The following is a 20968-nucleotide window of genomic DNA, read 5'->3' on the forward strand; positions in this document are numbered from 1 at the left end:
TGTGTATCTATCATAGGTTTTTGATTTGTGGTTACCATGGGGTTCATATATGTTGACCCATAATTATATCTACTTGCTTTAAACTGATAGTCATTTAAATTCAAACATATTCTAAAAGGTCTACATTTGTCTTTCTGTTTGCTCTTCTGATTGGGTGATTTCTATTATTTTCATCTTCCAGATCACTTACGTGTTTTTCTGTGTCATTTGGTCTGCTATCCATTGCTTCTAGAGTGCTTTTTAATCTCAGAAGTTGAACTGTTTTTGATAGGGTCTTCTTTATATTTTCTAGTTTCTTGTTAAAATGATCTGTGCTGAGATCAGTTCTCTTCCCTAATTCAGATAGCATTTTTATTACCAATGTTTTGAATTTATGATCTGGTAGGCTGATTATCTGTGTTTCATTATTTATTTTTTCAGGGGTTTTCTCTTGCTCTTTCAACTGAGGGTAGTTTCTCTGCCTTTTTATCTTATATAACTTTCTCTGTCTCTGTGAATTTAGGTGAAACAGTTATATCTTGTGGTCTTAAAGGAGTGTTCTTATGTGGGAGCATCCCTGTGTAGACTGCATGTGCCCAGTGCCTTTGGTGTTAGGGCTGAATTTGATGTGGATGCCAGTCATGTTTTTCCTCAGAGTGTGCTGGCTGCTATCACTTTGGTAGGGGGTGTGGCTGATGATTGGGGAGCTAGAGTCTGTGCAGGGTGTAAGGCAGGGCTTCCTCTCTGCTCAGTGGCTGTAGCCACCCTGTAAGGGGCAGCTTCTGCTCCCAGGGTGCTGAAGAGGATACCCTGAATGTCAAACTGAAGCTGGCTCTGTTTCCTTTAAGTATGTGTTTTTCCTTCTCCCTGCACTAGGGCCTTTGCCCCAAAGGAGGGGAGTACTGTAGCAAATGGGACTCGTGTGCTTACAAAGACCTGATGTTCTGCCTTTGTAGGCATCTGCAGCTCTGCTCAGACGCAGCTCAAGGTGTGTCTTTTCCCCTGTTGTGGTTGTCTCAGATCTAGTGCTAGGTTGTTGTGTGGCGTGGAGTGGGCAGGGCCGGAGCATTCACTGAGCTGGGACTGGGGAGCATGGTTTGGTGGCTGGGGGAAGCAGTTGTGCTGCTTTCAGAAGTCTGGGCTGCTTCTGTGCTGCTGTTTGAGTAAGCATCAACAATGGCCACTGCTGCCTCACCTGGACCACACCTTAGGCCCCCATGTCTCCTCTGTGTCCCTAGATCGAGTCTTTCCCCAGGTCCTGGCTACCCTAGATCCCATGCCAAGCATGGGATTGGTGTGGATTGGGGAGTGTGGCAAGGAAGCAGCTGCTAGGGCAGACCTCTCTCCTCCCTGTCTGGTGGTGAGCCAGCACCCATGTACCTCTTACTAGTGGAGTCTTGGCTTCTCCAGTCTTTCTGTCTGTCCCAGCAGTTCTCCAGTCAGCCAAGGGGGTTTGTCTCCTCCGCATAGGTCCCACTCACTCCCCAGGGTAAGTGTCTGCCCGTGCCATCTCCCTTTCCCTCTTAGTCCCTTCCTAGGGGCACAGGTCCAACTGATACGTTTCTTTCTGTCCTGCCCAATTATGTATGTATCTTTATTACAGCCTTGATTTAATAGGACTTCTTCTGCCAGTTTCCAGTTAGTTTTCCTTGAGAATTATTCCACATGTAGATGTGAGCTCCATATCCTCTTATTCTGCCATCTTGATCCCCCTCCCTTAAATGGATTTATTAAATTTTATTTTAGGCTGGGGTATGTACATTCTCTGTTTTTGTTCATAGATCTTGAATGACTGATTTTTAATACGAAAGAACACCTATAGGGGAAGTGCACTGACTTTGCAGTGTTTTAATAAAAATGCAGTAGAAGTAGAGAAGGAAAAACTTTAAAAATTTCATCAGAAAAGTTAGATAACAAGGCAAATCTTGAGCATTTTTAATTTTCTGCTAAATATCAGAATTTTTTCTTTTGGACTGATTTTGGAAGAGACTTTGCAAAGTTATCTGGTCCATTCTCTTAGGTTCTTCATAAACTCTGCTGCACGTGTAGATCTCTGGTAAGATCTCTAATATAGGAACATCTATAATCTTCCTGGTGCCTTTCTCTAGTTATAGGAAGGTAGAGTTCATATGGAAATCACCTTTTGGAAACAATATCCTCATTTTCTAAATAATTAGGTGATTTTTAGTAAATTTAGTAAATTTTGGGGATTGTGCAGTGATCACCACAATTCAGTTTTAGAAGTTTTGCATCACCTTAACAAGTTTGCCCATGCGAGTTTTGTACTCAAACCTGGCGCTGGCTTTCAGCTTCAGGCAACCATTGATTTGCTTTCTGTCTCTATTTAACTTTTTCTGGACATTTCATATAAATGGATGTATAGAATAAGTGCTGTCTTGTGCCTGGCTTCATTTAGTATAAAGTTTTTGAGATTCATCCATGTTGTAGCATGTATCAGTAGTTTGTTCTTGTTTATTGATGAATAACCGTTGTATGATTATACCACATTTTGTTTATCCATTCATCAGTTGATGGACATTTCAGTTGTTTTTTACTTTTTGGCTATTATGAATAATGCTGCTGTGAGCATTCATGTGCAAGTCTTTGTGTGGACATACGTTTTCATTTTTCTTGGACAGATACCTATGAAGGAATTACTGGGTTGTATAGTAAGTTCATGTTTTAACTTTTTAAGAAATTGCCAAACTGTTTTCCAGTGTGGCTGTACCATATCAAATTCCCACAAGCAGTGTATGAGGGTTTCAATTTTTCTATATCTTCACTTGTTATTGTGTCTTTTTTATAGCCATCTTACTATGAAGTAGTATCTCATATTGGTTTTAATTTGCATTTCCCCACTGGCTAATGATGTAGAACATATTTTCATGTTCTTATTAACTTGCTATGTTGTCTTTGAAATGTCTACTGAAATCTTTTGTCCATTTTTTGGATTGGGTTTGCCTTCTTACTGGGCTGTAGGCAGTCTTTGTATATTCTGAGTACAAGTCCATTATCAGATATATGTTTTGTAAGTTATTTCAGTAAATAATTTTTTTACCCAGCCTGTTATCTGTCTTTTCATTTTCTCCATGGTATCTTTTGAAATACAAAAGTTTTTATTTTGAGGAAGTCCAGTTTATCAGTTTTCTTTTGGATCATTCTTTAGGTTTATGATCAATTTCTGTTAACTTTTGTGTATGGTATGAGGTATGAGTTCAAATTCATCTTTTTTTGTATATGAATATCCAGTTGTTCTAGCACTATGTGTTCAGAAAAAAAAAGGACCTTTCCCCATTTAATTGCCTTGGCACCTTTGTTAAAAATCAAGTGACCATAAATTATTTCCAGACTCTCATTTCTGTTTGAGTGATCTTTATGCCTCTTATTACACCAGCAACACACTGTCTTTATTATAGGGTATCTTTGTAGTAAATTTTGAAATTGGGTAGTATAAGTCTTCCAGTGTTTTTCTTCTTTTTCAAAATTGTTTTGGCTATTCTGGTTTCCTTACATTGCCATATAAATTTTAGCATCAGCTTATCATTTTTTCCAAAAAGCCTACTGTGATGGATTTTGATAGAAATTGCATAGAATCTGTAGATCTGTTTGGGGGAGAATTGCCATTGCCATCTTAACATGAACATGGAATGTCTTTCTGTTTAAGATATTTAATTTCTCTTAGCAATGTTTTATAATTTTCAGTGTATAAGTCTTGCCCTTCTTTCGTTAACTTTATTTTGAAGTATTTCATTTTTTTGTGCTATTGTGAGTAAAATTATTTTTCAAATTTCGTTTTTGGATTGTTCATTGCCAGTATGTAAAAATACAATTGATTTTTGTATATTTATCTTGTATCCTGCAACCTTATTTGACTATTACTGTAAGCAGATTTTTTGTGAATTCCTTAGAATTTTCTACATACAGTATCATGTCACTGTGAATATAGACAATTTTACTTATTTGTATCTGGATGCCTTTAGGTTTTTTTTTTTTTTCCTAGAATCTCCAATACATTGCTGAACAGAAGTGAGGAGAGTGGACATTCTTGTTCCTGATCTTAGGGAGAAAACATTTAATCTTTTGTTACCAAATGCAACTTTGTGTGCCTGACGCACAGTAGCGGTCTGTGGCCTGTTAGGAACTGGGCTGCACAGCAGGAGGTGAGCAGCGGACATGAGAGTGAAGCTTCATCTGTATTTACAGCTGCTCCCCATAGCTTGCATTACCACCTGAGCTCCGCCTCCTGTCAGATCAGCAGCGGCATTAGATTCTCATAGGAGTGCAAACCCTACTGTGAACTGCGCATGTGAGGGATCTAGGTTGCGCACTCCTTATGAGAATCTGATGCCTGATGATCTGAGGTGGAGCTGAGGCAGTGATGCTAGCACTGGGGAGTGGCTGCAAATACAGATTATCATGAGCAGAGAGGTTTGACTGCACAGAGACCGTAATAAATCAATTGCTTGCAGACATATTAAAACACTATCAGTGAGTGGCAAGTGAAAAGAAGCTCAGGGCTCCCACTGATTTTGCATTATGGTGCGTTGTATAATTATTTCATTATATATTATAATGTAATAATAATAGAAATAAAGTGCACAATAAATGTAATGTGCTTGAATCATCCTGAAACCACCGCCCCCCACCCGACCTGGTCTGTGGAAAAATTGTCTTCCACAAAACTGGTGCCAGAAAGGTTGGAGACTGCTGTTGTAGCTAAAGGTTTATTGGTTTTGATCTTTTCAAATCAAAAAAGAACCAACTTTTTGTTTCATGATTTTACCTGTTGTTTTTCTGTGTTCTATTTCATTGATTTCCACTCTGATCTTTATTATTTCTTTCCTTCTGCTTGCTTTAGGTTTAGTTTGATGTTCTTTTTCTAGTTTCTTAAGGTAGAAGCTTAAGTTATTGATTTGAGACCTTTATTTTTTCTAATACACCTGTTCAGTTACAAGTTTCTCTTTAAGCACTGCTTAGGCTGCATCCCCCCAATTTTGATATGCTGTGTTTTTGTCCTCAGTTCAAGATATTTTCTAATTTCCTTTGTGATTTCATTTTTTGACCCATTGGTTATTTAGAAGTGTGGGCCTAATTTCCAAATATTTTAGGATTTCATACATTTTTGTTATTGATTTCTAAATTTAAGTCCATTGTGGTCAGAACATGTGCTTTTTTTTTTTTTTTTAAAGTATTTATTTATTTATTTGGCTGCGCTGGGTTTTAGTTGTGGCATGCAAACTCTTAGTTGCAGCATGTGGGATCTAGTTCCCTGACTGGCGTTTGAACCTGGGCCCCTGCATTGGGAGGGTGGAGTCTTAGCAACTGGACCACCAAGGAAGTCCCCCAGAACACGTGCTTTTAAAATTTATTAAGGCCTGTTGTTTTGGCTGTATAACAACAAAACAACTGTATTTCTACCCAACAAGGTAAAGCTATCCTTACAAATGAACAAATTTTACTTTTTCCCCAAATGAGCAAATGCACAATCCCAAGAGTCATTGTATTAATTGCTTACTATATTACTTTTCAAAATCAGCAGTAGTCCCACTGAATATTCTGTTGCTTAAAGACAAAATTGTAAAGCTAACTTCTAACAACTTGTACATAAGATAAAAATGGGAAGGAAAGAGAAGGAAATTTGCTAACATATGTGTACGTGTGAGTATATATATATATACATATATATATATATATATATTCACACACACATATAATAAGCAAATAGAAAATATGCAAAACTATTTACAATCCTTGTTCTCTAGTTGACCACAGGGCTATAATTGATATCTATGACTTCTTTCCACAACTTATTCCCTATTTCCTTTGCCCTCAGCCAGAGCCTTAGATGCCTGGGGTTTTTTGCCTGGTAAATGAGCAAATCTTTATTCTTGAAGGATCTAGCTTCAGAGCCTTCTCTTGCTCTGATCCCACTCAAAGCAGGCAGCTTACCCATGACTCTATAGACGGGTCAAAATAGTACATGCGAATGTGATATATCTTGCCTCCAAAATTCAAAAAAATTACCGCATCATTGTGACTCTTTTCATGGTAGGTGGTGCAAGGTGGAGAAGCTTTTATTTCATCTTGTAGAGGATACCTCGACATGCTCCAGATCAAGAATCAGCAAACTGTGGCCTGTGGGTCTGATTCGGCCTGCTTCCTGCTTTTGTGTGAGCTACGAATGTGTTTTATATTTTTAAGTGTTTGAAATAAAAACCAAAAAGAATATGTGACAGACTCCCTAAAGCCTAAAATATTTACTATGTGGATATTTATAGAAGTTTGCTAACTTCTGCTTCAAACTATTAAACCCCATTTACTTCACTGAGGTGGGGGACCCATGAATTTTTGTGGGGTTTATCTCTCATCCACTTATTGGCATGTGTGTTAATAAGGCATCTAGAGTACTTGTTATTTCCTGTTCATCAGATGCAATCAGCATAATGTTGTTCAAGTAGTAGACCAGTGTGATATTTTACGTACTGTCAGGACAAGTACTTCTAGCTCCTGCAGCCCACATGGCTTCCCCAGTGCCCAGCTCCTGTAGCTTGAGTGGTTCCTCCAGAGCACGGCTCCCCCACTGCCCAGCTCCTTGGACTTGTGGCTCCTCTCACAGGCTCCTGGACATGTGTGGCTTTTTTAGTGCCCAGTCCTATTGTGCACTATGGCCAGCAGCACCCAGTTGCCAGCAACTTACCCCATCATTCCCCTCAGGTGATTTTGTAACAGAGTGCCTCTGGTGAGACACCTCCTTGTGGCCAGCTTTTCATGGCACCCTACAGGGTAGGTATCCGGCAAGTTACAAAAGGTGGATTTCCAGCAAGTTCTACTGGCACAGCACCCATAGACACTTCACTGTCATTCAGTGAGCCATGGCTATGCCCTCTCCAACAAGATCTAGATCTTACTGTGTGCATGGTGGGTAAGGTCAAAGGGGGTGCTCTTCCTTGGGTGCTGAATTCTAGCACTAGAAGGTAGTGGGTCCTTTTTATATCTGCTATGCCTATATTCTTTAGTTTTTAGTTTTTTTTTTTTTTACTTTTGACTAGCCAATCCCTGGTTACTCCAATCTCCTGTTATAGTGACTAATTGTTTATATTTGATTTTCTTTATTCAAATTACTGTGTGATTTCTCTCTCCTGATGGGACCCAGATTGATCCATTATCTTTGCTTCCAGCCTTCTCAAGAGATAGTGAGTGGTGAGAGTATTTAGCCTATTCATTTTCTTGAACTGTGAAAGTAAAACCTTAGGGTTATTACCACTTCCATATCACAAAAGGTAGGTTTTGGTGAGAATATGACTTATGTATGTCACTGTACAAAAGTACAGTGATGAATTGGACTTTGTATTTCCTTTGCTTCTTTCAGGCCTTCGAAAATTAGAAATAGTACAGGTACCAAGGGAAGTGGGGTTAGGGGGTAAGAAGGAAGGGGAAGAGGAAGGGAATTGGTGCTGTGGTCAGTGTTAATGGCATCCAGTGGGTAGGACCCCCAGATGGCATGACTTTACATCTGTCTGGCTATACTTCTTATTACCTTTTACCCCATGATTTTCATTTTTCAGATTTTTAGGACTGTTGTTTTTTCATTTTCCTTTAGAGGCCCAACACTGATTTTGTAATACAGAATATATATGTTATATAAACATTTTGTGTAAATTTAATCTATTTTAGCATAATCTGAGATCTGGGGTCTGATACTCTGGTAACTACCAATAAGACAGTTTGAGACTGCTGTTTTTCACATACACACAATTATTCAGGTCAGGCATTATTTAAGAATTTGAGTTTGGCTCTATGATCCCTTACCTGGTCAGGTTTGAAGGTGCAGAACTGCTAAACTAATTTGCTTCTTTCATAGGAATTTGGAGGTGCTATTTACCTTAATGACTTCCAACATCCTCCTGGGGCTGGTTCCTTTTTTGTTGTTGTTGTTTATTTAGAGCAATCACATTATAAGTCCTCCTTGTACTTAACCCTAACCCCATTTCTCTGATTTTGTTTGTACATTTATGTGCTGTATCCATAGACTTCCTTACCAAGCCCTGATTGCTTGATGATCATTTCTGGTCCTTATGCACTGTAATTTATAATGTTGTCTTATGTGTGTATGCTTTATTTCCACAACTCTTAGCCTGCTTCTTCAGGATTTTGACCTTGCTGGGTGCCTACCCAGCATCTGTTCTTGCTTTTCTCCTTCGTAACAGGGTCTGGATTTTCTTTCAGAAGTCACCATTATATAGACTTTAGGGAGCATGCATCTCACTTCTAGCTCCTGCGGTAGACTCTGATTGGCTTAAAACAATCTGCCTTAAAATAGGCAATAAAATTTGCATGATCACAGTCATTGCTTAGGGATGGACATAAGCTTAAACAAGTACAGTCTGAAAACATCTGAGGTCTTTTACTTGGGGGGATGCTGTAACAGCATCTCATCTATACTCTTTTTTTGGGTGGTATGGTGTGTAATGGGACTCCTATAATGACTGAGCTATTTTGCTATCATGAGGGGAATAGGATGGAGGTGGATCAATCATGAAGTCTGCCCTGTCTCAGGATTTGCCAGTTTCTTTTTTTTTTCTTTTATAAAATTATGTATCTTTTGATTTAGTAGTACATGCAAGTGATATAAAATTCCCCAAAGTATAAAAGCCTATCAGACAATTAACAAGTTGCCTTCCGCAGAGCTTGCCACTGTAACTATAAGGCACATGTTTTCTCCATAAGGTGCATCCAAGCCTTCTTGTGTTTAGTAATATTAGTTAGCACTTGAGCACTATGCTTGAGGGCCATTTTAAACAGCAAAATCACTCACAAAAAGCATAAAAATGTGAAAAATATGACACTAAACAGACCCCAAAATAACATTTGTTTATAGTATGAGCAGTGAACAAGAAGGCAGAGAGACATGTTGTTGGACCTCAGTCAGCTAAGAATGAGTGTACAGGGTGATGCAGGTATTTTGCTGTTCTGTGCATATCCACAAATGAACGCAGAAGTTCAACGGATATTGATTTTGGGGTTACAGGAAGATTATACTGAGTAGATGAATTCACAAATGCAGAATTAGTGAATAATGAGAATGGATTTCCTTAATAATATCCCTTGGCAGTCTCTCCTAATAGTATACAGAATGTTGCCCCATTCTTTTAAATAGTTACATTTTATTCAGTTTGTAAATGCAACACAATGGATTTAGATTAATTCTGTTGTTGTTGCAAACAGTGCTACCAGAAATATTCGCATACATGTCATTTTGCACATGTGTATCTATAATTGTAGTATATATTTCTAGAAATTGGATTGCCAAATCAAAGTATATGTGAACTTTTCATTTTTTAATTGAGGTATAATGACATATATTAGTTTCAGGTATACAACATAATAATTCAATATTTGTATATATTGCTAAATGATCATCACAATAAGTCTGGTTAATATTCGTCACCATACATAGTTACAGAATTTTTATTTTCTTGTGATGAGAACTTTAGATCTGTTCTCGTAGCAACTTTCAAATATGCAGTACAGTATTACTAACTGTAGTCATCATGTTGTACATTATATTCCCATGACTTATTTATTATATAACTGGAAGCTTATACCTTTTGACTTCATTCACCTATTTGGCCTGTTACAGTCCCTCGCTCCCGGCACTGTGGCAGCCACCAATCTCATCTCTGTATCAATAAGTTCAGATTTTAGTGAGACCAAACGGTATTTGCCTTTCTCTGTCTGACTTATTTCACTTAGCATAATGTCCTCAGGTCCGTCTATGTTGTCGGCAAATGGCAAGATTCCATTCTTTTTTATGGGCTGAATAATAATTCCACCGTATATATGTACCACATACTCTCTATTCATACATCTATCAGTGGACACTTAAGTTGTTTCCATATCTTGGCTACTGTAAATAATGCTGCAGTGAACATAGGAGTGTATATATCTTTTTAAGTTAGTGTTTTGTTTTCTTCAGTTAAATACCCAGAAGTGGGACTCCTGGATCATATGGTAGTCTCCATAGTGTTTTTCATAGTGGCTGCATCAATTACATTCCCACTAACAGTGCACAAGGGTTTTCCTTTTCTCTGCATCCTCATCAACACTTGTTATTCTTTTTTTTTTTTTTTTTTTTTAATAATAGCCATCCTGATGGGTATGAGTTGATACATCATTATGGTTGTGATTTGCTGTGATTTGGCTGTAATTTGGCTGTGATTTGCCCTGATGATTAGTCATGTTGAGCAATTCATGAACCCCCTTGGCCATCTCTATGTCTTCTTTGGAAAAGTATCTGTTCAGGACCTCTGCCCATTTTTTAGTTGGGTTGTTTGTTTTTTTGATGTTGAGTTGTATGAGGTTATATATTTTGGATATTAACTCCTTATTGGATATATGATTGCAGATATCTTCCAATCAGTAGGTTACCTTTTCATTTGATGATGGGGAAGCTTCACTATGAGAAAACTTTTAGTTTGATACAGCACCATTGTTTATTTTTGGTTTTGATTCCCTTGCTTTTGGAGTCCAATCCACAAAAAAATCACTAAGACCGATGTCAGTGAAGTTACTGCCTATGTTTTCTTCTAGGAATTTTATGGTTTCAGGTCTTACATTCGAGTCTTTTTTTTTTCCCTTCCAGTTTTATTGAGATATAATTGACATAACAGCTCTGTAAGTTTAAGGTGTACAGCATAATGACTTGACTTACATACATCATGAAATGATTATCACAGTAAGTTTAGTGAATATCTGTCATCTCATATGGATACAAAATTTTTAAAAAATAGAAAAAAATCTCTTTCTTGTGATGAGAAATCTTAGGATTTACTTTCTTAACTTTCATATATAACATATAACAGTGTTAATTATATTTATCATGTTGTACATTACATTCCTAGGACTTATTTATCTTTTTTTGTAACTTTTTTTTGAAGTATAGTTGATATACAATATTCTGTAAGTTTCAGGTGTACAACATAGTGATTTGCAATTTTTAAAAGTTATACTCCATTTATAGTTATTATAAATTATTGGATATATTCCCTGTGTTTTCCTGGTACTTATTTATCCTATAACTGGACGTTTGTACCTTTCGATTGCTTTCATCCAATTCCCCTTTCCCCCCACCCCCTACCTCTGGTAACCACAAACCTGATCTCTTTCTTTATGAGTTTGTTTGTTTTTGAAGTATAACTGACCTACAGTACTATGTTATTTCCCATTACACAACATAGTGATTTGGTATTTCTGTACATTTCAAAATGATCACCACTATAAGTCTAGTTACAATGTTATCATACAAAAATATTACATAATTACTGACTATATTCCCCACACTGTACATAGCTATCTTACTATCTATCTATCTATGATTATTTTAAATTGCTGATCTCTTAAGCTCAAACACATTTTAACAACCCTGGATTTTTACTGTTTTGACATCATATTTTACATCTTTTTGTTTTGTGTATCCCTTAACTACTTATTGCGGATATAGACGGTTTTACTGCTTTTGTCTTTCAGCTTTTCTACTATCTTTATACATGGCTGATTTACTACCTTTACTGTATATTTGACTTTACCAATGAGATTTTTCCTTTTGTAATTTTCATGTTTCTAGTTGTGGCCTTTTTTTGCATGGAGAAGTCCTTTTAATATTTATTGTAAAGCTGGTGTGGTGCTGCCGAACTCTCTTAGCTTTTTGTTGTCTGTAAAACTTTTGATCTCTCCTTTAAATCTGAATGAAAGCCTTGCCAGGCAGAGTATTCTTGGTTGTAGGTTTTTCCCTTTCATCACTTTAAGTATATTGTGCCACTGCCTTCTGGCCTGTAGAGTTTCTGCTGAAAAGTAAGCTGGTAGCCTTATTGGAGTTCATTTGTACTTAACTTATTGATTTTCCCTTTCTGTTTTTAATAGTCTCTCTTTAATTTTTGCTGTTTTAATTACAATGTGTTGTTGAGTTGATCCTGTTTGGGACTCTGTACTTTCTGAACTTCGATGTCTGTTTCCTTTCCCAGGTTGGGGAAATTTTCAGCTATTATGTATTCAAATATGTTCTTTGTCTCTTTCTTGCTCTCTTCTCCTGGGACCCCTATAATGCTAATGTTAGTATGTTTGATGTTTTCACAGAGGTCTCTTAAACTGTCCTCATTTCTTTTTATTCTTTTTTCTTTTTCCTATTCAGCTTCAGTGATTTCCACTACTCTGTCTTTCAGCTCGCTGATCCATTCCTCTGTCTTCTAATCTACTATTGACTCCTTTTAGTGTATTTTTCTTGTTTTTTAAAAAATATTTATTTATTTATTTATTTGGCTGCATTGGGTCTTAGTTGCAGCATGCGGGATCTTTGGTGCAGCATGCGGGATCTTTCGTTGTGGCATGCAGGTTCTTCGTTGCGGCACGCGGGCTTCTCTCTAGTTGTGGCATGTGGGCGGCTCTCTAGTTGTGGCGCATGGGCTCTCTAGTTGTAGTGTGTGGGCTCTAGAGCACCTGGGCTTAGTTGCCCCATGGCATGTGGGATCTTAGTTCCCTGACCAGGGGTTGAAACCACGTCCCCTGCATTGGAAGGTGGATTCTTAACCACTGGACCACCAAGGAAGTCCCATATTTTTCATTTTAGTTATTGTATTCTTCATCTCTGCTTGGTTCTTCTTTATATTTTCTAACTCTTTGTTAAAAACTTCTAACTTCTCAATCTGTTCATCCAATTTTGTCCTGAGTTGTTTGAACATCTTTACAATCATTACCTTGAACTTTCTACTGAGTAGATTGTCTATCTCCACTTCACTTAGTTTTTCTTCTGGGGTTTTATCTTGTTCCTTTGTTTTGAACATATTCCTCTGTTGCCTCATTTTGTCTAATTTGCTGTTTTTATTTCTATATATCTGGTAGATTGGTTATATTTCCAAACCTTGGAGAAGTGGCCTTTTGTTGGAGATGTTCTGTGTGTCCCAGCAGTACACTCTTCTCTTGTCACCATAACTGTACTGTCTATGGATGCCCTCTATGTGGGCTGTATGGGTCGTTCTGTTGTGGCTGGCTGACTACTGTGGGCACACTGGTAGAAGTGGCTAGTCCTGGTCCAGTTGGTTGCCAGGTCTGGCCTTGCGTGGAGGCTGCCAGCCACTGGTGTGTGGGACTGGGTCCTGGCATTGTTGGCTGCATGGCCAGAGGAGTCCCAGTCCTGGTGCTAGTATGCTGGTAGCTGGGGCTGAGTCATGAAGTGGCTGGCTACAGAGCCCTGGGGGTCCCAGAGCTAGTGTCTGCCTGCCTGGGTGGGGCAGTGGTCCCAGGGCTCCCAGGGTTGGTGTCTCTCCATTGGTGGGTGAGGCTGGTCCTGGCACTAGTGCTAGCCCACTGGGGATGGGGCCATGTCCCAGGGTCTCTGGCTGCAGGGCCCTGGGGGTGTGCTGGTGTGCTGGGCTGGATCCTGTGCCTTCTGGTGATCAGGACCAATCTCAGGGCTGCTGTGGGCTCAGGGGCTTAGGGCAGCAGGTCTCCTGGTGGGTGGGGTTGTGTCTCTGCCCTGCTAGTTGTTTGGCCCGAGGTGCTCTAGTTCTGCTGCCTACAGGCTGGTGGGTGGGCCCAGGTCTCAGCTCTAATAAGCTAGAGGAATGATTCCAAAATAGTGCTCATCAGCAGCATTGTCCTCCAGGTAGAGTGAGCTTCCAAAAATGGCTGCTACCATTGCCAGTGTTTACAGGGTGAGCTCCAGTTGCCTCCTGCCTCTCTGGGAAGCTCTCCAAGATCAGCAGGTGAGTCTCACCCAGGCTCCTTTCGAATTACTGCTTTTTCCCTGGGTCCCAGAGTGTGTGAGATTTTGTGTGTACCCTTTAGGAGTGGAGTCTCTATTTTGCACAGCCTTCTGGCTTTCCTGAAGATAATCCCCTCTGACCTTCAAAGCCAAATGTTCTGGAGCCTTGTCTTCCCAGTGTGGGACCCCCGAGCTGGAGAGCCTGATGAGTGTCTTGGACCCCTCGCTCCTTGGGGAGAACCTCTATGCAACTGTAATTATTTTCCCATTTGTGGGTTGCCTACCCGGGGGTGTGGGTCTTGACAATACTGCATCTCCACTTCTCCTGCCCTTCTCTTTGCAGTTCCATTATACCTTTAGTTGTAGAAGATCTTTTCTGCTAATTTTCTGTTTTTTTCTCATCAGTAGTTGCTCTGTAAATAGTTGTAATTTTGGTGTGTCTATGGGAGGAGGTGAGCTCAGGGTCTTCCTACTCTGCCATCTTGGCCACTCCCTTACATTCAAGTCTTTAATCCACATTGAGTTAATTTTGTATATGGTGTAAGATGGTGGTCTAGTTTCATTCTTCTGCATGTGACTCTCCAGTTTTCCTGTTTATTGCAGAGACTATCCTTTATCCATTGTATGTTGTTTGCTCCTCTCATAAATTAATTGTTCATGTATGTGTGGGTTTATTTCTGGACTTTCAGTTCCATTGCTCTATATGTCTGTTTCTGTACCAGTATCATACTGTTTTGATTTTATTAGCATTGTAGTATAGTCGGAAATCAGGGATTTTAATACCTCCAGCTTTGTTCTTCTTTCTCAAGATTGTTTTGGCTAGTTAGGATATTTTATGGTTACATACAAATTTTAGAATTATTTGTTCTAGTTCTGTGAATATGCCATTGGAATTTTGATTGGGATTACATTGAATCTGTATATTGTTTTGGGTAGAATGGACATTTCAACAATATTAATTCTTAGCTTCACTTGCAGCTAAGCACAGCCGTGTGATTCTTTAGCCAATAGGTTTTAAGCAGGTTACTTCTAGGTAGAAACATTTAGTAGTAGATGAATGACCTAGCTGTCTCTCTTCCCTGCAGTGGTGATTATAGATGCCAGGCGCTAAGATGTCAGAGCATCTGTCATCTTGGATCCACAAGTGAGTAAGCAGACCATTCTCATGCCCTTCACCTCCCACACAGGCATTGAACATGCAGCATGAGCAAAAAATTACCATAGCATAATTTATCTTATTTTGATGAATAAAGTTAGGTTTCAGTTACTAGAAACCAAAAGCATTCTAAGTGATATGGTTTATAATTACTTGTGTATGTGATATACACAGTGTATGCAGATTATACATGCAAACTGATTTGTAAGACTTATGCTTGTTTGAAGAAATCATTTGTACTTAACCCTAGCTTTCTGAACTTGGGGTACTCAAACATGACCTTGTAAAACATGGATTGTGATGATTCCTTTAGCCTATCCCTGCAAATCAGCATCTATAACAAAAGGCTATATAGAATGTGTATTTGGACATTTCCAATTTCTAGCGAGACTCGTTTTTGCTTTTATTTGAAGCTGTTAGCTATGTATCTGTAATCATAGGCCTTGAGAGTAAGTAACCTTGTGTTAGTGGTATAACAGTGTGATATTTTATTTATCAAGTGGTATTTTCTGCAGTATTTGGCACACAGAAAAATATCCTGTTTCTGATTCTGATCAGCACCATTAGACTTCTTAGTCATTATACTAAAAATGTTGGCAAAGCTAGTGAAAGTTTTGCTTGCTGATAAGTATTTTGATGAATTGATATTTTTTTGAAACTGTTCAGCCAGTTTTAGAAGTCACACACCTAAAAATACTTTTATATGAAGTACTGTAATAAGAATGACTTTATTTTTAAATTGAGTGATTATAAATTAAGATAAGTGCAATGAACAATGTCTTGAATTTGGTAGTGACATTCCTTTGGAACTATATTAAAAGCTAGAAATTTATTTCATTATATGAAAGATCTGTATTTCCATTTAGTTCTACAAGTGTGTACAGTACACATTTAATATATGGCTAATACTGCACTAAGTTCTTTAAGTTTTAAAATAATTTGTCTAATTTCTTTACCTTTAAAATAATGTGAGTTTTAAAAGAATTATCTGTTTTTGAGACAAAATAGTTAAAATAAGACAAGCGTTTGAAAATACTGTTATACTTGATTAGAACAATCTTTGGTTATGTTGTTTTGTGGCCACAGTAGCTATGAGTATCTGACTATATCTTAATTATTTTTTAAAACAGATTAACTGAGGTTTTATTGGTAGACAGTGAGCTACAGATATGTCAAAACAAATCAAATTGTACTCTTTAAATATGAATACATCCTTGAAACCATCACCACAATTAAGATAATGAAAATGTATATCATACCCTCAAGTTTCCTAGTGCTTCTTTGTCATCCTCTCCCCTGTTCCACTCTACCCCTTCCCCCATTCCCAGGCAATCACTAATCTACTTTCTGTCACTGTAAACTAATTTGCATTTTCTAAAATTTTATACAAATTGAATCAGATGATATATACTCTTTTTTTCTTTTTTTTGGTCTTTTTTCACTTAGTATAATTGTTTTGATAATTGTGTTATATAGCATGTATTACTAGTTCATTTTTATTGCTGAGTTGTATTTCATTGTTTGGATATAGCACAGTTTATTTTTCTCCTTTTCATGGACATTGGGTAGTTTCCATTTTTTGTCTATACAAATAAAATTGTTATGAATATTTATGTACAAGTCTTTCTATGAACATAGCTTTTATTTCTCATGGGTAAAAATCTAGAGTGGAAGGGCTAGATTGTAGGGTAGGTAAAAGCTTAACTTTTTAAGAAGTTGCTGCTGTACACCTGAAACTAACACAATATTGTAAACCAGCTATACTTCAATAAAAATATTGCTAAGTTATTTTCAAAAGGGGTTATACCATTTTATATTCCCACTTGCAATATATGAGAGTTTCCAGTTGCTCCACATCTTCACCAATACTTGGTATGGTCAGTCTTTTTTTTTTTTTTTTTATTTTTGATATTTTTTTTTGATTGTCTTTTTAATTTTAGCCCTTTTAATGGGTTTGTAGTGATATCTCACAGTCATTTTAAATTGCACTTCTCTAGTACAAGACCTTTGTCAGATACCTGATTTGCAAATGTTTTCTTCCCAGTTTATGGCTTTCCTTTTAATTTTTGTAATGGTATCTTTTGAAGAACAAGAAGTTTTAATTTTGATGCAGTCCAGCTTAGCTCTTACATTTTAGGTTGTATGATCCATTTTGAGTTCAGTTTTTATGTATTGTATGAGGAAAGGGTTCAGGTTCATTTTTTTATGTACCTTTCTGGTTGTTCCATACTTTAAAGATTATTCTTTCCCTATTGAATTGCTTTGGAGCTTGTCAAAAATCACACAGTATATGTGTGGCTCTATCTCTGAACCCTTTTTTCTGTTCTATTGTCTATATACGTGTCTGTATGCCTTGATTACTATAGCCTTTTGATAAGTCTTGAAATTAAGTAGTGTAAGTGCTCCAACGTTGTTCTTTTCAAAGTTGTTTGGCTATTCTAGGTTATTTACATATACATTTTAGAATTAGCTTGTTCATATCTCCAAAAAACCCTCCTGAGATTTTGATGGGGATTGCATTGAATCTGTAGATCACATTAGGAGAATTGTTAGCTTAACAATATTGAGTTTTCCAAGTATTCTTTCTTTCATCATTAAGTATAATGTTACATGTAGTAGGTTTTTTGTAGATGTCCTTTGTCAGGCTGAGGAAGTTTTTCTGTATTCCTAGTTTGATGAGATGTTTAAAAACACGAATGGATATTAATTTTTGTTACATGCTTTTTCTGCCTCTTTTGAGGTACACATAAGTTCTTGGAGATTCTATTCTCATTTAACTGTTTTGACTGCCTTTGTGCTAATTTTGTGGTTGTTTTCCACAATCTCCTGTTTTGAAATTCAAGCCATAATGTCTGTAATGGGGTTGAAGATCATTACTTTAACATTTGTCAGCCAACTCAGAGGGACAGGAATCTTTGCACTTTTGATGCCTAGATTCTTACTTGCCTAAGGCATTTATTTATTTATTTAGGTGTTCATTTAACAAATATTGAACACAGTATTAGTCAAAGTAAATGCTAGTTGTGGTAACCAAATCCTAAATCTCAGTGGCTTAACATAATACAAGTGCTAATTTTTGCTGGTGTCACAGGCCCCTGTATGTCAAATGTCTCTTTTGTGCATATTTCCATAGTACAGATTTTCTGCAGAGTCCCCAATTTCTCTGGGCTCCTTCCATTTTCTAGCTGCACTGACTCAGTCCTTTACTTCCAGCCTTGTGTATTGGGGGAGAAGCTAGACTACTGCGCAGGATGTTTTAGAGGCCAGGCCTGGAAGTAGTGTACATCATTTATGCTCTCATTCCTTTGGCCAGAACTTAGTCATATGGCCAGCCTAACTACCAGGGAGCTGGGAAATACTCATTTGCCCCAGATGTGGGGAGCACTGTTAAACTCTGTCACATACAGCTATTATGAGTTAGGCACTGTGCTAGGTGCTGCGGATATAATAGTGGGCAAAGTAGACTTGATTCCTGTTCTAGCTGAGGTTACCTTCCAGGATGGATTGGGGGGAGAGGGTGTCGTGGCATACTTGGGTATTTGGTAAAAGAAGAATCGTTTACTGTTTTCCATTTGCGATTGGCCAGATGAATTCTCTTGCTTGATGAAGTTCAGGTAATAATTTTTATAGGAAAAAGCAAACTCTGTTGAGTACATTAACATGACTCATAGTATAATTGAAGCATTAAAAAAATGTCACCAAAGTTCTTCTCAATCTTGTAATGGTATTTTAAATAGATCTATATAGAACAAACATGGTAGAGATGATAAAGCTGAGACCAGATCTGCTTTGCAGATATGTGTGGCTTGCATGATGTTTTAAGCTTTTTTGAGTCATTTACCTACATTTAAACACTGAGTTATTTTACCTTTAAAAATCCATATTTTCAGCTTATCTTTTAGATGAAAAGCAATCTGGCAACACTAAATCTGACTTCTTTTTTTGGCAGCAGCTGGCAGGAGCTAAGTTCTGGCCGTCTTCTTTGGATAGTGCTTTGTCTTCTGGTTGCTTCAAGCCCATCTGATTGCTTTACTCATTTTACTTACCTGTTGTGGACATTTGAATTTATGACCTTTGTCTAAAGTGAGTGATTTACTAACTTTTGAATCATTTTGAAATGCCAGACTGACACTTAGAAAAAACAATGGGTAGTTCAAAACAAATTTATCATACTTATTGGGGAAATTACTACAATAGTCTATGTTCTCTGGTGAGTTCAAAGTTTCATACTTGTAGAAAAAAGCTTATTATTATTATCTTGAACAATAATATACCCTATACCCTTTAGAAATCAGAGCTTTTGTTCTATTGATTTTTTAAAAAAGTTCATTGATTTTATAAGCTTTTTTTTTCCACTACTTTTGGGTCTTGGTTCATTTCTAACATTGCCTTGGTCATAAGCCCTACTAAATATGTTTCATACTTTCCAAATTATTTTCATATAGATTGTATGTGATTCTTACAGTAACCATATGTACCAAGGTAAGACAGGTATTAAAACAAAAAGGAAAATAGAGTGGAGCTTTTTCAAAAAAATTAATTTAGACCAGGATTAAGGGTTCCCGAGAGATTGCCCAAAAAGAAGATAGCTGCTAGAGAACTGCTGGGGTTACTTCTATTGTGCAACTTTTACATGTGTCTTAATTCTTATGGTATGATAACCTTTTCAGTTACTAAAAGAGCCGAGCATTTCTGGTTACTCAGACTCAACTGATTTTAGCAGAAAACATTCACGTTCAGTAATAACTTCTCTTCGAAATGTTTGCAGAGGAGGAAGATGAGGTTAGTGGCAAAGCTGTTGAGTGTTACCCTGAGAAACTAACTCTTGTTGGTGCTCTTTTCATTGCACCAGCAACTCCACATCAAGGGTTGCTGATGCTTCCTATTGAAGCATTCTTTTTTTTTTTTAAATAAATTTATTTATTTTATTTATTTATTATTTTTGGCTGTGTTGGGTCTTTGTTGCTGTGTGCAGGTTTTCTCTAGTTGCGGCGAGCAGGGGCTACTCTTTGTTGAGGTGTGCAGGCTTCTCATTGTGGTGGCTTGTTGTGGAGCACGGGCTCTAGGTTGACGGGCTTAGTAGTTGTGGCTCATGGGCTCTAGAGCACAGGCTCAGTAGTTTTGGCACCCAGGCTTAGTTGCTCCACGGCATGTGGGATCTTCCTGGATGAGGGATCGAACCCATGTCCCATGCATTGGCAGGCGGATTCTTAACCACTGTGCCACCAGGGAAGCCCCTGAAGCATTCTTAAGCAAGTCTTTGGCAGGCTTTTTTGTTGCGTCTTTCTACTGTGTAAATAGAGGCATTAGAAGAAATGTAATTTTTGAATACTGCCCAACCAGTTTCTGCTTGGTAATGTGCCCTGAGACCCTCAATGAATGCCAGCAAACAAATTAGACCCACAGTGTATTTGATATGCATATCTTTTCCCCAAACAAAATTTGAATTCAACAAACACAAATTGAGTCATTTTCCAAATGTTTGTATATGAATGGAAGTTTTTGTCTTTTCCTTCTTTAACCAATACCATAAGACTTCTGAAGGTCCATGATGCATTTGTTTTACAGTGTTAATCCAAAACAAAACTATATTCTGACTAAACTTGTAGCTATAGAGAGATACCAAACTCATTTCCATTGATCAGTACAACATGTTTGTACCAATCATATCCCAAAAAAAATGTGTAAAAGAGTGCCATGCTGTAAATTATAGTTGTAAACACAAGTGCAGCTGTTACAAATCTAGCAAAACCTCAGATTAAACAGTTTAAAATTTACTGAAGATGACATTCCAGACCCATTTTTCATAATATAAACACTCTGGGACATGCCTTTGAAATGAGTGGGATTGTCATTAATATTAATGCCACTGAATTCAAGACTGGGAGGTCATTTCTTTTGAGCTTCATTTTCACTTCTAATTTTGGGATAAAATATGCTTTTAGCCTAAAGTATGGCATGTTTATTCACAGCCTGAAAAAATTTGATCCTGTTGCTTTTGAATTGTAGGAATGCAAAAATATGGTATAAGTATTTTTATTCTTTCATTATGGTCTTTTAACTTAAATGAGTTTGTT

The 20968-nt window shown here is 37.5% G+C and overlaps 1 protein-coding gene across 6 annotated transcripts in view; it reads left to right on the top strand.

Moving 5' to 3' along the window:
• The window catches only part of FANCC (FA complementation group C), a 285322-nt gene that overhangs the window by 11472 nt on the left and 252882 nt on the right, over positions 1-20968 (top strand). Inside the window, exon 1 of one of the 6 annotated variants that reach the window (XM_036856709.1) lies at positions 14822-14879. The exons of the other annotated variants lie outside the window; for them this stretch is intronic. The gene's annotated coding sequence lies outside the window, so the exon portion shown is untranslated. Of the gene's footprint in view, positions 1-14821; positions 14880-20968 lie in introns of those variants that run through there. 6 annotated transcript variants of the gene reach the window in all.

The sequence above is a fragment of the Balaenoptera musculus genome, chromosome 6 (assembly GCF_009873245.2).
Source record: "Balaenoptera musculus isolate JJ_BM4_2016_0621 chromosome 6, mBalMus1.pri.v3, whole genome shotgun sequence".
Lineage (NCBI taxonomy): Eukaryota > Metazoa > Chordata > Mammalia > Artiodactyla > Balaenopteridae > Balaenoptera > Balaenoptera musculus.